Below are 12,255 nucleotides of genomic sequence, written 5' to 3'. Positions count from 1 at the left end.
TATTGCTGGAAGTCGGATAATATTTTGGCAGAAGGCTTACAGATTTCTGGAGAGGGGCATCTTTTCTGAATTTTCTCAATATTTTGGAGAAAAGTCTAGCCAAGTCAGAGGTAAAATTAAAATTGTGAATTTTCTGAATATTTTTCTAGAATTTAATAAATGATTTTGGAGAAAGAAAATTCAAATTTTTTAGGCTAAGTATGAAAATTTTCGAAAGTTTTAAACACTTGATGGTAACTTCAACCAGCTTCAAGGCCGAGGGTGTCTAGAGGTGAAAATTCAATTTTTTTGGTTAAGTATGAAATTTTTTGAAAGTTTTAACACTTGTTGGTAACTTCAACCAGCTTCAAGGCTGAGGGTCTGGAGGTGAAAATTCAACTTTTGTGGCTAAGTAATGAGAGTGAAAAAATGAAATTTTTCCAACACTTAGCCATTTCGCGGCCCCGTTATTTTTTTTTCGAAATTTTGCAGATTTTTTCTAACTTAAAGTTTTTATCATTCATCTGCAGGTCTTAAGCACCATGAAGTTCTAGGTAGATAAAGATGCTCCTCCAGAGTAAAGGATGACTTCCAAGTGGAAAAACATCAGCGACACTAACCTCAGACACATCAATCTGAGGGATTTTAAGAAGCGAATGTTTGGTCTGGACAACCTTGTGCCTACCACCATTGCGCGGAAGATGATGAAGAGTGGTATCGTGCACGCTGCCGGTTTCCTCCCCACCATGCAGTGCAGTGAACTAGTAGTTGAATGTGCCAAACACTACAACCCCATCAATAAGGACATTGTTGCACCTGATGGAAGAGTGTTGGTGAATGTCAGCGATGAGGCCATCAGAGAGGCCTTCAGGATCCCTGAGTACCACAACACAGTATATATGACCAAGGATGAAGCTGACAGTCTGTACCATGATCACCTGGAAGAATATGATGCCATAGTTAATCATTCCTGGTTGGACAAGCCGAGGAAGGGCGCCTCTAAACTCTAGAGAAAAAGCCTAGTGCGAGCATATTTCAAGGAGGACATTGGGGACATGATTGTCTTGCTCAATAGAATAATAGGAAATCCTCAGGGAGCTCCATTCGAACCCTAGATGTATTATTTCATTAATGAAATAATCAATGGAGTAAAAATGATAGACTGGGCCCGTATGATCAGCGACAGTTTAGACAGCCAGCTAAGGAATTTGGAGGCAAATAGGACTTTCTTCATGAGTTCTTACTTGTTCTATTCTTTAGCCAGGACCTACAGGTACAGAGGTCTCACTTGTAGAGGAGAAGTTGGGAACAAGGAGAACCAATTCCCTGTATATGATTGCTATCCCTAGCTCCATATGGAGGAAAAGTTCCATTTCAAAAGGGTGAATGATGCCTTCCTAATGCACATTACCAGGACCCTTCAAGGTGGCCTGCACCAGAGGCTCTCTCAAGAGTCTATGGACTTTATCAGTCGATTCGAGTGTTGGTACATCCAATATCCAAAGTTCACTTACCTCCGAATTCAGGGATTCTCTGGTCCTCCATACAAGCTTCCAGCTTACCCTACCAACCGAGTGGTGTTGCTCGAGGTTGTGAGACAATTAGAGGAGTATATAGTGATTCAAAGGGATAAGTAGAAGAAGGCATGCACATCCTCACTTACAATTGGTAATGGGCTGGAAACATGTCCATCATCACAAGCTGCAACTACCGTTGAGAAAGAACTGGCCTGGTATCCCTTTTACCAATACAAGGCAAGAAAAGATTTTGATCCATTCCATAGGATAAAGAAGATCTAAGGGACAACGTTTGAGCACAGACTGGATCTAGAAGACTACTGGGCTAATGCAGCTGATAGTTTCGAGATCTGGAAGAGGTTCTGGTCAAGGATTCCTTTAAGTATGGTGAGAGCAACGGAAGTGTTCAAAGTTGCCGATCAGGTGGAAGAAAGCCTAGAACTTCAGCAGCCGGGTTTTGAGAAGATGAAGAATGAACCTTTGGTCTTGATAGATTGGACAGAGGGAGAAAAATCAGACCTAGCAGACCTCATGAGGTCAGTAGTTGAATACTCAAGGTGGTGGGCATCTGAAAAGACAAAACAGTTGAAGGCCAAAGGTATGGTTCTAACTTATGAATTAATGGGAGTGGATGATACTCTGTCTGTCCACCCTTGTACCTCCGCCGGTGATGCTCGGAATCTGGAAAGTGTTGGATCTTGAAAGAGAAAGGAGTTGGGTGGAAGCTCCACAAAGTGCATAGGGAAAAGGGTTGTAGTTGAGAGAAGAGAATCCAGCGAAAGTCACTCCATCCTAAGTGCTGCTTCCATTGCGCCTGATCAGAGTACAATTGGGGAACAAGAGATAAACATCTATGTGAGTGATGATGAAGTAAGAGTGCTTTCTCAGCCAGTTGAGGAGGTGATGGAGAAGGTCTTCTGAACTCCAGACAGAGGGCAGGATGAAGCCCCTATAATCTTCTTGGATGGCATACCAGCGAACCCTGGAGAAGCAGACGATGAGTTTGATCGGAACATTGTAGAACAGTCAACGATTCCTGATTGGCTGAGAGCAAGGATAAAGGCCAAGGTTCCCAAGGAAGTCCACTCAACCGAGGAGGCTATTGCAGCATTCCTGGAGAAGGTGAATGAACCCACTGCAGCTAAACTGCCCAAACCAGCCAGGAAGTTCTCCCTGATTCAGAGAGACAGTGCCGGATTCAGGACAGTCCAGATAGTAGTTCCCAAAGAAGGGAAGACTAGGGACAATGTCATCGCAGATGACTACAAGATCACCACCATAGAGATGGGTAAGCCTACCTAGGACCAGGAGATCCAATATTTTGACGACTCCTGTAATGTTCTAAAGACAAGGCCGGCTCATGAGAAAGAAAAGAGGAAGAAAGTGGAAGAGGAGAACTAGCAGTGGAGGAAGTATGTTCTCCATCTTACCAGCCCGCTCAACCATGAAGTCCCAGCTACTCCACCACAGCCTCTTCAGCAGGGATCAATGAAGGACTATGATGATATGAAGGGATCGTACGCTCAAGGAAAGGAATGGATTTCAGACGCTTCAGTGCGTGCTGACACCCTGGTAGAAAACTTAGTATCGGCACATGAGGCAACTTCTTTGTTGATTGATCATATTCAGGATCTAGCATCCAATTGGGAAGAAGTGGATGAAATTCAGAATGAAATACTCCCTCACCTGAAGGTTATCCGAGGCATGTCAAAGAGGAGCTTAGTGGATGCAGGCATCATACAGATAGGAGACAGGTATGACTTCAACACATGGTACTATGCTCTGGTCACTCGGATTGAGGTCCTGAAGAAATCAGAGACCAAGTGTTTTGAGACAGAGGCAAGGGTTAGAGAGATCCTGGGAAAGGTATTTCGGGTGGCGTCAGAGATCTGGCAGAAGGAAAGCCTAAGGGAGAAGCATTTACAAGCAGAGAACCTGAGAGCCAGGAATCAGACAAGCTTCTTCCGAGATTCAGGGATGATTGACAAAGGCGATCTTTCTAGGATTGCAAACTTCCTCTCCATCGATGACAACTTCCTCACCCAGGCAATGGAATGGGAAGGCATCCTTGCTACATGCGCCGACGATGTGGATCTCGTCGACTTCCAAATTGGCGGTTTGCCAAGTGTCACCATGGAGGAGGTCAAGCTCGTGGTGTCCATATACGTTGAATCTCTGAAAGAGGAAAGTGGCCACTCACCTCAGTAAAATTAGCAGCTGCGCCACTTGTCACTCTTTCATTTGCTTGAACTGATAATATTTCAGGAAACCCTAATTAGGGTTTAGGACTTTCAATCTTGGCCCTTGATCACTGTTTGATCTCGGCCATTCATTTATTTTTGAGAAACTATATAAGGTTGCCTCCCCTCATTTGAAAAGTGTGAGGTTTTTGATGTATTGTTGTTTAAGGTCATTTCCAGATAATATATTGCATGTGCATTGCTTTGTAATCTCTATTATTTGAATGATTTGCATGGTTTCAATTGCCTCAACACTTAGTTAGAAATAATATAGATTTGCTTTCATTGTTGGTAATTTGAATGAAGGATTTGATAAGTATCAATTGATGGTGTATTTCCACTCATACTTTTGGTAAATGGATGATTTCCATTCTACCGTGCAAAGTTAGTCTGAGCCCATCCCCTGTGCATCCCAACATCTCGATCATAAGCACAACCCATTGAAGATTGCACCAGCCTTGTGTAGTTGTCCCTAGTGTGGCGAAGCAAGGTTTGGTTTCTCAAAAGCATCCAGTTGATACCGTCTCCAGAATTCGTAGGATTAGATTAGCCTTCCTAAACCCTATCTCTTTTTCCCTTTCTTTTGAAAGTCTAAATCCCAGAAAACCCCCAAAAAAGAAGAGCCTAAATTGCTAAATCCATCTAAGTCCAGTAGTTCGAAAGAATACTTGTCAAACGTAAGTCCCCCTTGAAAATTTCAGCATACACTACCCAAGAAGCTATTCCACTAAAGTCGCTTGTTCGCACATATAGACCTTCGAATCAGTAGTGATTTTTCAGGAGAGGATAGAATACCTTTGGGTATCCTATCCTAATGTTTGGTAGATGATAAAACAGACACCAACAGGACTGAAGATGGACCCTAAGAAAGTGAAAGCAATTGTTGAGTGACCTACACCGAAAAGCATTGGAGAGGTAAGATCATTTCATGGATTGGATAGTTTCTATTGGAAGTCTATCAAAAATTTCAGTTCAGTTTGTAACCCTATGGCTGAGACCATGAGGGGAGATAAGAAGGAATTCAGGTGGACCACTGGAGCAAACAAAAGTTTTGAGTTATTGAAGCAGAAAGTGACTGAGTAGCCTGTGTTAGCTTTACAGGATTTCAACAAAGTATTTCAAGTTGATTGTGATGCAAAAGGAACAGCAATAGGAGCAGTCTTGAGTCAAGACGGGAGAGCAGTAACTTATTTCAGTGAGAAGTTGAATGATGTTAGGAGGAGATATTCAATATATGATCAGGAATTATACACCATAATTCAAGCCTTGAAGAAGTGGAGACATTACTTGTTGCCTAAGGAGTTTGTGTTGTATACAGACCATCAAGCCTTGTAGTATTTGAACAGTCAGAGTAAGTTGAATCAGAGACATACGAGATGGGTAGAATTTTTGCAGAGTTACACCTTTGTGTTGAAGCATAGAAGTGGGAAATCTAACAAAGTTGTTGATGCATTGAGTAGGAGAAGGAATCTGCTGACAGAGATGAGGGTGACAGTATTAGGATTTGAAGAATTGAAGACCTTGTATGATGATGACCTGAATTTTGGAGAACCTTGGAAAGCATGTAGAGAACCGGTTATGGCAGATAGGAGTAAGTGGTTGGATTATTTCATTCAAGATGAGATGTTATTCAGAGGAGTTCAGTTGTGCATACCTAAGAGTTCTATGAGGGAGAATCTGATTAAGGAGAAACATAGTGGAGGATTAGCTGAACACTTTGGTGTTGACAAAATAGTAGCCTTGGTGAGTGAGCAATACTTTTGGCCCCATATTCATAAGGATGTTAGGAAATATGTGCAAAGTTGTAGATTTTGTCAAGTTGCAAAAGGGAGTAGTTGGAATGTGGGATTGTATAAACCTTTGACAATACCGATAAGACTTTGGGAGGATATAAGCATGGATTTCATACTAGGATTACGTAAAACACAGAGAGGGAATGATTCTATATTTGTGGTGGTGGATAGATTCCTTAAGATGGCTCATTTCATACCTTGTAGGAAGACATCAGATGCCGTGCATGTAGTAGACCTATTTTTCAAGGAAATGGTGAGATTGCATGGGTTACCTAAGAGCATAGTTTCAGACAGAGATACTAAGTTTGTTGGCTATTTTTGGAGAACACTTTGGAAGAAGATGAAAACACATTTAAAGTTCAGTTCTACTTTTCACCCACAAACTGATGGACAGACAATAGTAAACCGGAGCTTGGGAAATTTACTGAGATGTTTAGTTGGAGATAAAATCGACAGTTAAGATTTGATTTTAGCACAAGCAGAGTTTGCCTACAATAATTCAGTGAATAGGTGTACCGGAAAAACACCTTTTGAGATAGTTACTGAAATGCATCCTAGAGGTATATCAGAATTAAGAGATATTAGCAGTGAAGACCAGAGAAGTTTGGAAGCAGAAGACTTTGCAGATCACATGATAGCCTTGCATATTTAGGTTAAGCAACATTTGGAGGAAATGAACAACAAGTATAAGGAGAAGGCAAATGAGAAGAGGAGACATAATGAATTTGAAGTTGGTGATGAAGTGATGGTGTATCTAAGAAAAGAGAGATTCCCAGTTGGAACCTATAATAAGTTGTAGATGAAGAAGTTTAGACCTTGTAAGATCTTGAGGAAATTCAGTTTTGGAAATGCATATGAAGTGGAGTTACCGGATGACTTGAACATATCACCTATATTCAATATTGCAGACCTTCCTGAGTATCATGAACTAGAATTCAGTGAAGATAGTATTGCAAACTTGGAGAAACAGTTGCCCCAGAAGGAACCAAATTAGATTGATGACATTTTGGATAGTAGGATTGGGTGTAGTACCCGAAGCAATCAATATAAGAGTACCTGGTGAAGTGGAAGGGCATACCAGTTGAAGACTCATCTTGGATTTCTCAGGTAGAGGTAGATCGCCTTGGTTTTCCTCTGACCCCAGCAAAGTGAGAGACTCACTTTTTCAAAAACCCCGGATATCTGATGCAGGAGCATACCCGAATCATGGCAATCTTGCATCAACCAAAAAATATTTTCCTTTTTGTTTTGCTTTCTGTTTGTAGTTTTAGCATTTTTTCTGTGTACTGGATTTCGCTCATCAGATCCTGTGGAGTTGGATTTTGCTTGAAGACTTGACTATCTACCTTACTCTCAAACTGCAGAGCATTTGGATCATTTTCTGGCAAGTTATCGCTACTGGTTTTCATGACAGTTTCTTGTTACCGGTTCCTTGGACCTATTTGCATTTGCGATCTACTGGATCTCTTTCATAGCTTGTAGAGCCTTGAGCATTGATTCTGATGTTCCTAGGCGTGTGGCCGACCTTTTCCCATGATTCACACTTCATCCTTTGGATTTTCCGGAAGGATTTCTTTGGTGGAGGCCAACCTTGTTGGTTTTACAAGTTAGGTCTTGTTCTTCGGGTTTTGATCCCTTTTTGTGCTGACCGGATCCCCTTGGATCGTGTAAATCATTGTAATTGCGCATTAGAATGTAAGGTAGTAGCTAGACTGAGCGTAGATGATAGATCTTGAGATTTGAGGTCCCGGTTGTGACCTATTCTATACTTTGAGTATGTTCTAGCAGGCTTGTGAGCCAGTTCTATGTAACCCGGTTGTTATCGGTTGGTTGTAATCAATTTTCATGTTATAATTCAATCTGTTCCGCATTGCCTCCATATATTTGTGTTTCCGTTGTGTTCACTCTTACTAACCGGTTCGAACTAATCTCTTTGAGGTTTCTCCTTACCGGTGACTGCATCAGTTTGTTTGCATGTAATGTGGTCTCCCGTATTGTGTTGCTTGGCATGTCTTTGTGTTTGTTCAATGCTCTTTAGATGACCCTTGTTGCTCCATTGGCACAACGATACAAAGGAACCATATCTCACTTCTATATGTCATATAAATGTTATGTCATAAATGTGATTTTGTGTTGTCTACTTGGGGACAATGCAAAGCATTCAAACCTTTTTGGTCTCTTCCATGTTGACCCAAAAAGACTTGTTCATCTTATGTGCTCTTCTTCCATTGTGTTTGTAGTTCCACTTGGGGGATGGGGTCAATTCAAAATAATCGTACTTGATATATATGATTTATCTGATGCACATATTGACCCCATCCCTTATGTGCTCTTTCATGTCTTATGACCATGGCCTTTTGGTTGCCCATGTTTGTGGGCATTTCATTGTTGTGACAGGCTTTTCTTTTGGATGCATGTATGCTATCTTAAAGAAATTGCTCTTAATAAGGCATATGCAGTTGCTTTAACATGGGGGCATATACTCCGCTATATGTTACACTTTGTGCACACACCATGAGTTTGACCTGTACACTTTGATCAAACACAATGCTATATTAGGTGCACACTGCATCACTCATTTTGCAATCACATTTTTTTTACAGATTATCTAGCAAACATAGATTGTGCTTTGTAATCTTTCTTTAACAAGAGTCAACTAGCATAACACACCTCACTGGATTTGTTTGACTCTACCTTCTCTAACATGACTCCTAGTAAGCATCCCTTATTACACCTAGATGTCATGCCTCTTTCCTTATGGCTCCTAGTAAGCATTCCTTATTAGTCATAGATGTCATACCCTTGTTATTGCATGCTCCATGTGTATGTGTAACCTGAGCCGATCATGTTGCTCATATTTTAGACCAATAAGATCCCAAATCCTGGGAGCTTGGTGTTGTCTTGTCTCTTTAATGTCTCGGTGAAAGTCTTTTTATGTTATCCTATACTTTACTGAGAGTATGAGCATAAGGTCATATTGATACTAAAGTGGGGGATTAATGTAGTATCATAAATAGTATACCTCTACAATTTCACTCATTTTGGGCTCACTTTGGTTGTTGTCCCTCATGCCCTAAATCATGATTGATTGTGCTCATTCCATCACCAATTCTAGAAGCCAAACACAATTCCATACTCACTGACCTTGGTTTTAGCTCAGAAAGCCACTACTATGGCAGCTAGTCCTACAAGACCATGGTGCCTAGCACCATAGTCTAGTCATTTTGGGCCCAAATTTGAACCTCTAATGGTAGGGAAAATGTGGAGTGGGAAAGTGCTCCTCGGTGTCAGCATTCTTTTAAATTAAAACCCCAAAGGTATAAATTGTGTATAAATAAAACTCCCTACCCCTCATTTGAACATCTAATTTCAAATCATCGCTCCAATTGAAAATTACAATCAAGCATCTCCAAGGCAATTGAGGAGAAATCTGAAGTAAAGCATTTAAGCATCAAAGTTCAACAATCATGATCAAGTTATGTGTTCCTCCATGAATGAAGGCATGCATTAACTCCTATCAAGCACCATCACACTATTAGATGGGGTGATCTAAGAAGTTGGAGTTGAGAATGTTGTCCAAATTATCATGGACAATGCAACTGCAAATGTAGTTGCAAGGAGAATGCTTTTGGAGAGGCATACTACGATTACATGGAGTCATTGTGTTGTACATTGCTTGGACTTGTTATTAGAGGACATTGGGAAGATTGGATGGGTGAAAAGAGTGGTTGAAGATGCAAAAAGAGTCACCAAATTCATCTACAACCATACTTGGGTCCCTTATTTGATGAGAAAACACACAAATGGCAAGGACCTTGTGAGACCAAGAGTGACACAATTTGCTAGCCACTTCCCCCACTTTGCAGAGCATTCTTGGTGCCATTCCTCATCTTAAGCAAATGTTTGTGTCTGATGCTTGATTGGAGTCTGCATACTCCAAAAGAGCCGAGGCAAAGAAGATTGTAAACATTTTTTTTATGAAAGGTTCAACAAAAGTGGAGAGGAGATGATCGAGATAAGTAATAAACACAAACGTAAACTTTATACAAGATAATCTATTTGCTATTTTTTTTTAGGGGTTAAATTTGTACTAATTTAAAATTTGTTTTCTTTTTTTAGCTGACAGAACCTTTGGTAAGGGTTCTTCGTATGGTGGATGGAGAGGGCATGCCAATGTGTTTCATTTATGAGGCCATGGATAGGGCCAAAAAGACCATTTCACATTACTTTGGTGGAAATACAAGAAAATGTGAAATCCTTTGGCACATCATTGATTGTAGGTGGACAAACCAACTACACCAACCGATACATGCCTTCACCTACTTCTTGAACCTGAAATTCTACTTCTCTAATTCATTTAGAGTCGATGAGGAGGTCATGGCAGGTGTTGTTGCATGCATTGATAAGATGGTACCTAATCCTAAGTTGAGAAACAAGGTTCTTGATGAGTTGGAGGTGAGATTTGACATTTGCTATATCTTATAATTTATTTATGAATTTGAAAATGTTCATTCTTGAGTTTAACCATCTAATGATGAATTTGGAAATGTTCATTGTTGAGTTTAACTATCTAATTATGAATTTGGAAATATTCATTGTTCAAGATCTACAAGGGTGGAGAGGGGAGACTCTTCTTTTCACAACAAGCAATTGATAGGAGAGCAAAACAAGAAGCAAGTAAAAAATTTAGTTCAATACTACAAGAAAAAAGCTAGAAACTTGACTGTTACATTTTTTTCTCAATTCAAATATTTCTAAATGATTTTTTGTAGATTTATGGTGGGAGAATTATGGCGTTGGCATGCCTAATCTTCAAAAGATAGCCATTCGTGTTTGATCCCAGCCATGTAGTGCTTCTGGGTGTGAACGGAATTAGAGTTTATTTGAGAGCATTCACACGAAGAAGAGAAATAGATTGACCTAGAAGTGTCTCAATGATCTTGTCTTCGTTCGATACAACCTTCGCCTTCGCATTAGAAAGGTGGAGGGTGTTTCACATGATGCCATTGACTTGGATAAAATTGATCCATATGGTGATTGGACCATCAATGAACAAAATGATGGTGATGATTTCCTCCTTCCCAAAGAAGATCTTGCAGAATTAAATAGAGCAGAACAAGAAGTAGAAGCAACAAGATTGGATGAAATGGAGGAGGACGAAGATGAGAACTTTGATGTTGAAGAAGAATCATCTCATCATTTAGATACCTTAGTAGCTACTACTAGTAGCTCGAGACTTGAAAATTTTGATTTATGTTAGGAGAGGAAAGAGGAAGATGTAGTCTTCTATTTAGTTTCTTGTTTTTCACATTTGAACATAGCTTTATATTTAATTTTGTAAACATTTATAAACTTATGCTACTGTTATACATATTAAAGTTTGAAACTATGAGTATGAATAATGAATTTTCAAATATTGAGTATCTGGAGATCATATGACGTGTAATGTTTCAATTATGGCTCTTATGTTCTCTAAATGCATTGATTTCTTTTTGTATTTTTTGTAAAAGTATTGTTTTCTTTTTTGTCAAAACCTTACGGAGTCCTTTCCCAAGTTTTTGTCGAGTCCTTCCCAAGTTTTTGTCGACTCCAAGTCCAAGACCAATTTTTGGGTTATTGAATTCACGACGAGTCCAAGTTTTCCAACTTTGCAAATGATAATGAAACTCCAAAATAAGATCAATAGAATATTGCAATTATCCTAACATGAACTCTATAAGACACGCACCATTGTAAGGGCAAATCCATCATCAATATAATCAATGTTGATAATGTTAAATATAATAGAAATGCACCTATATTGAACAATATCCAAGTGAATTATACAATAATTATTTGTGATATTCTACAAGAAAAAATTTCTTCACCAAATTAATGTTTTCCATATTACTATCTCCTTATAATCACCTTTACCTATTTACAATAAGCATTCTTATGTTTATAAGCATTAATAACAATTAAACACGGTCTTAGATAAACTTTGAGAAAACCTTTATAATGTTTAAACACCATCCAAGATAAACTTATTTTGAAAAGAATTCATCTTTACTTTTTTAATTTTATTTTTATTTTAAATGTAAATTTTATTTGAAGAATAGAAATAAATTTATTGTAATTTATTTATTTTTTCTTATAAATTTATATAAAAAATATTTTTTTATAATTTTATTAAATAATTTTTTAATGATATACCATGATGATTAAATTGTAATGTTGTGAGATTTAAAGCAATTACATATGAAGAAGCCTTCTCAAAATTTTTGAAAGATGGACGACACCTCTAATTTTAATAGATTAGATTTACATTCAGCAATCAAGTAAAGTCAAATTTGATTGTATGACTTGAAAAACACATAAACATCAAGGAACTAGAATAAAAAAAAAAATCTGATCTTTTTAGGTATGCATATGCGTGGGCAGTGCATGGTCTAAGATTGCTCTGGATGTTTTTGAATCAGCATATTGATGTTTAGGCTTTGGCTAGGGTTGATAAAAACCCTTTTAAATATGTGCGGGAGCCATCTACTGATATTTATGTGCATTCTAAAGATACCCAAATTTGAGCTAAATTACAAGGTGGGTTTTTGCGAATCGCTTTAATAATTTGACAATAGGCATACTAGTGCAATATGAGAGGATCCATTAAAAAGAAATACAGGAATTTAATTGCATACATCTTGTCGACGATCCTCTTTCTGCTGTCCTGCGACAACTCATTCCTCCAGC

Source organism: Cryptomeria japonica, chromosome 10 (genome assembly GCF_030272615.1).
Source record: "Cryptomeria japonica chromosome 10, Sugi_1.0, whole genome shotgun sequence".
Classification (NCBI taxonomy): domain Eukaryota; kingdom Viridiplantae; phylum Streptophyta; class Pinopsida; order Cupressales; family Cupressaceae; genus Cryptomeria; species Cryptomeria japonica.
Note: the sequence above shows the minus strand (reverse complement) of the source record.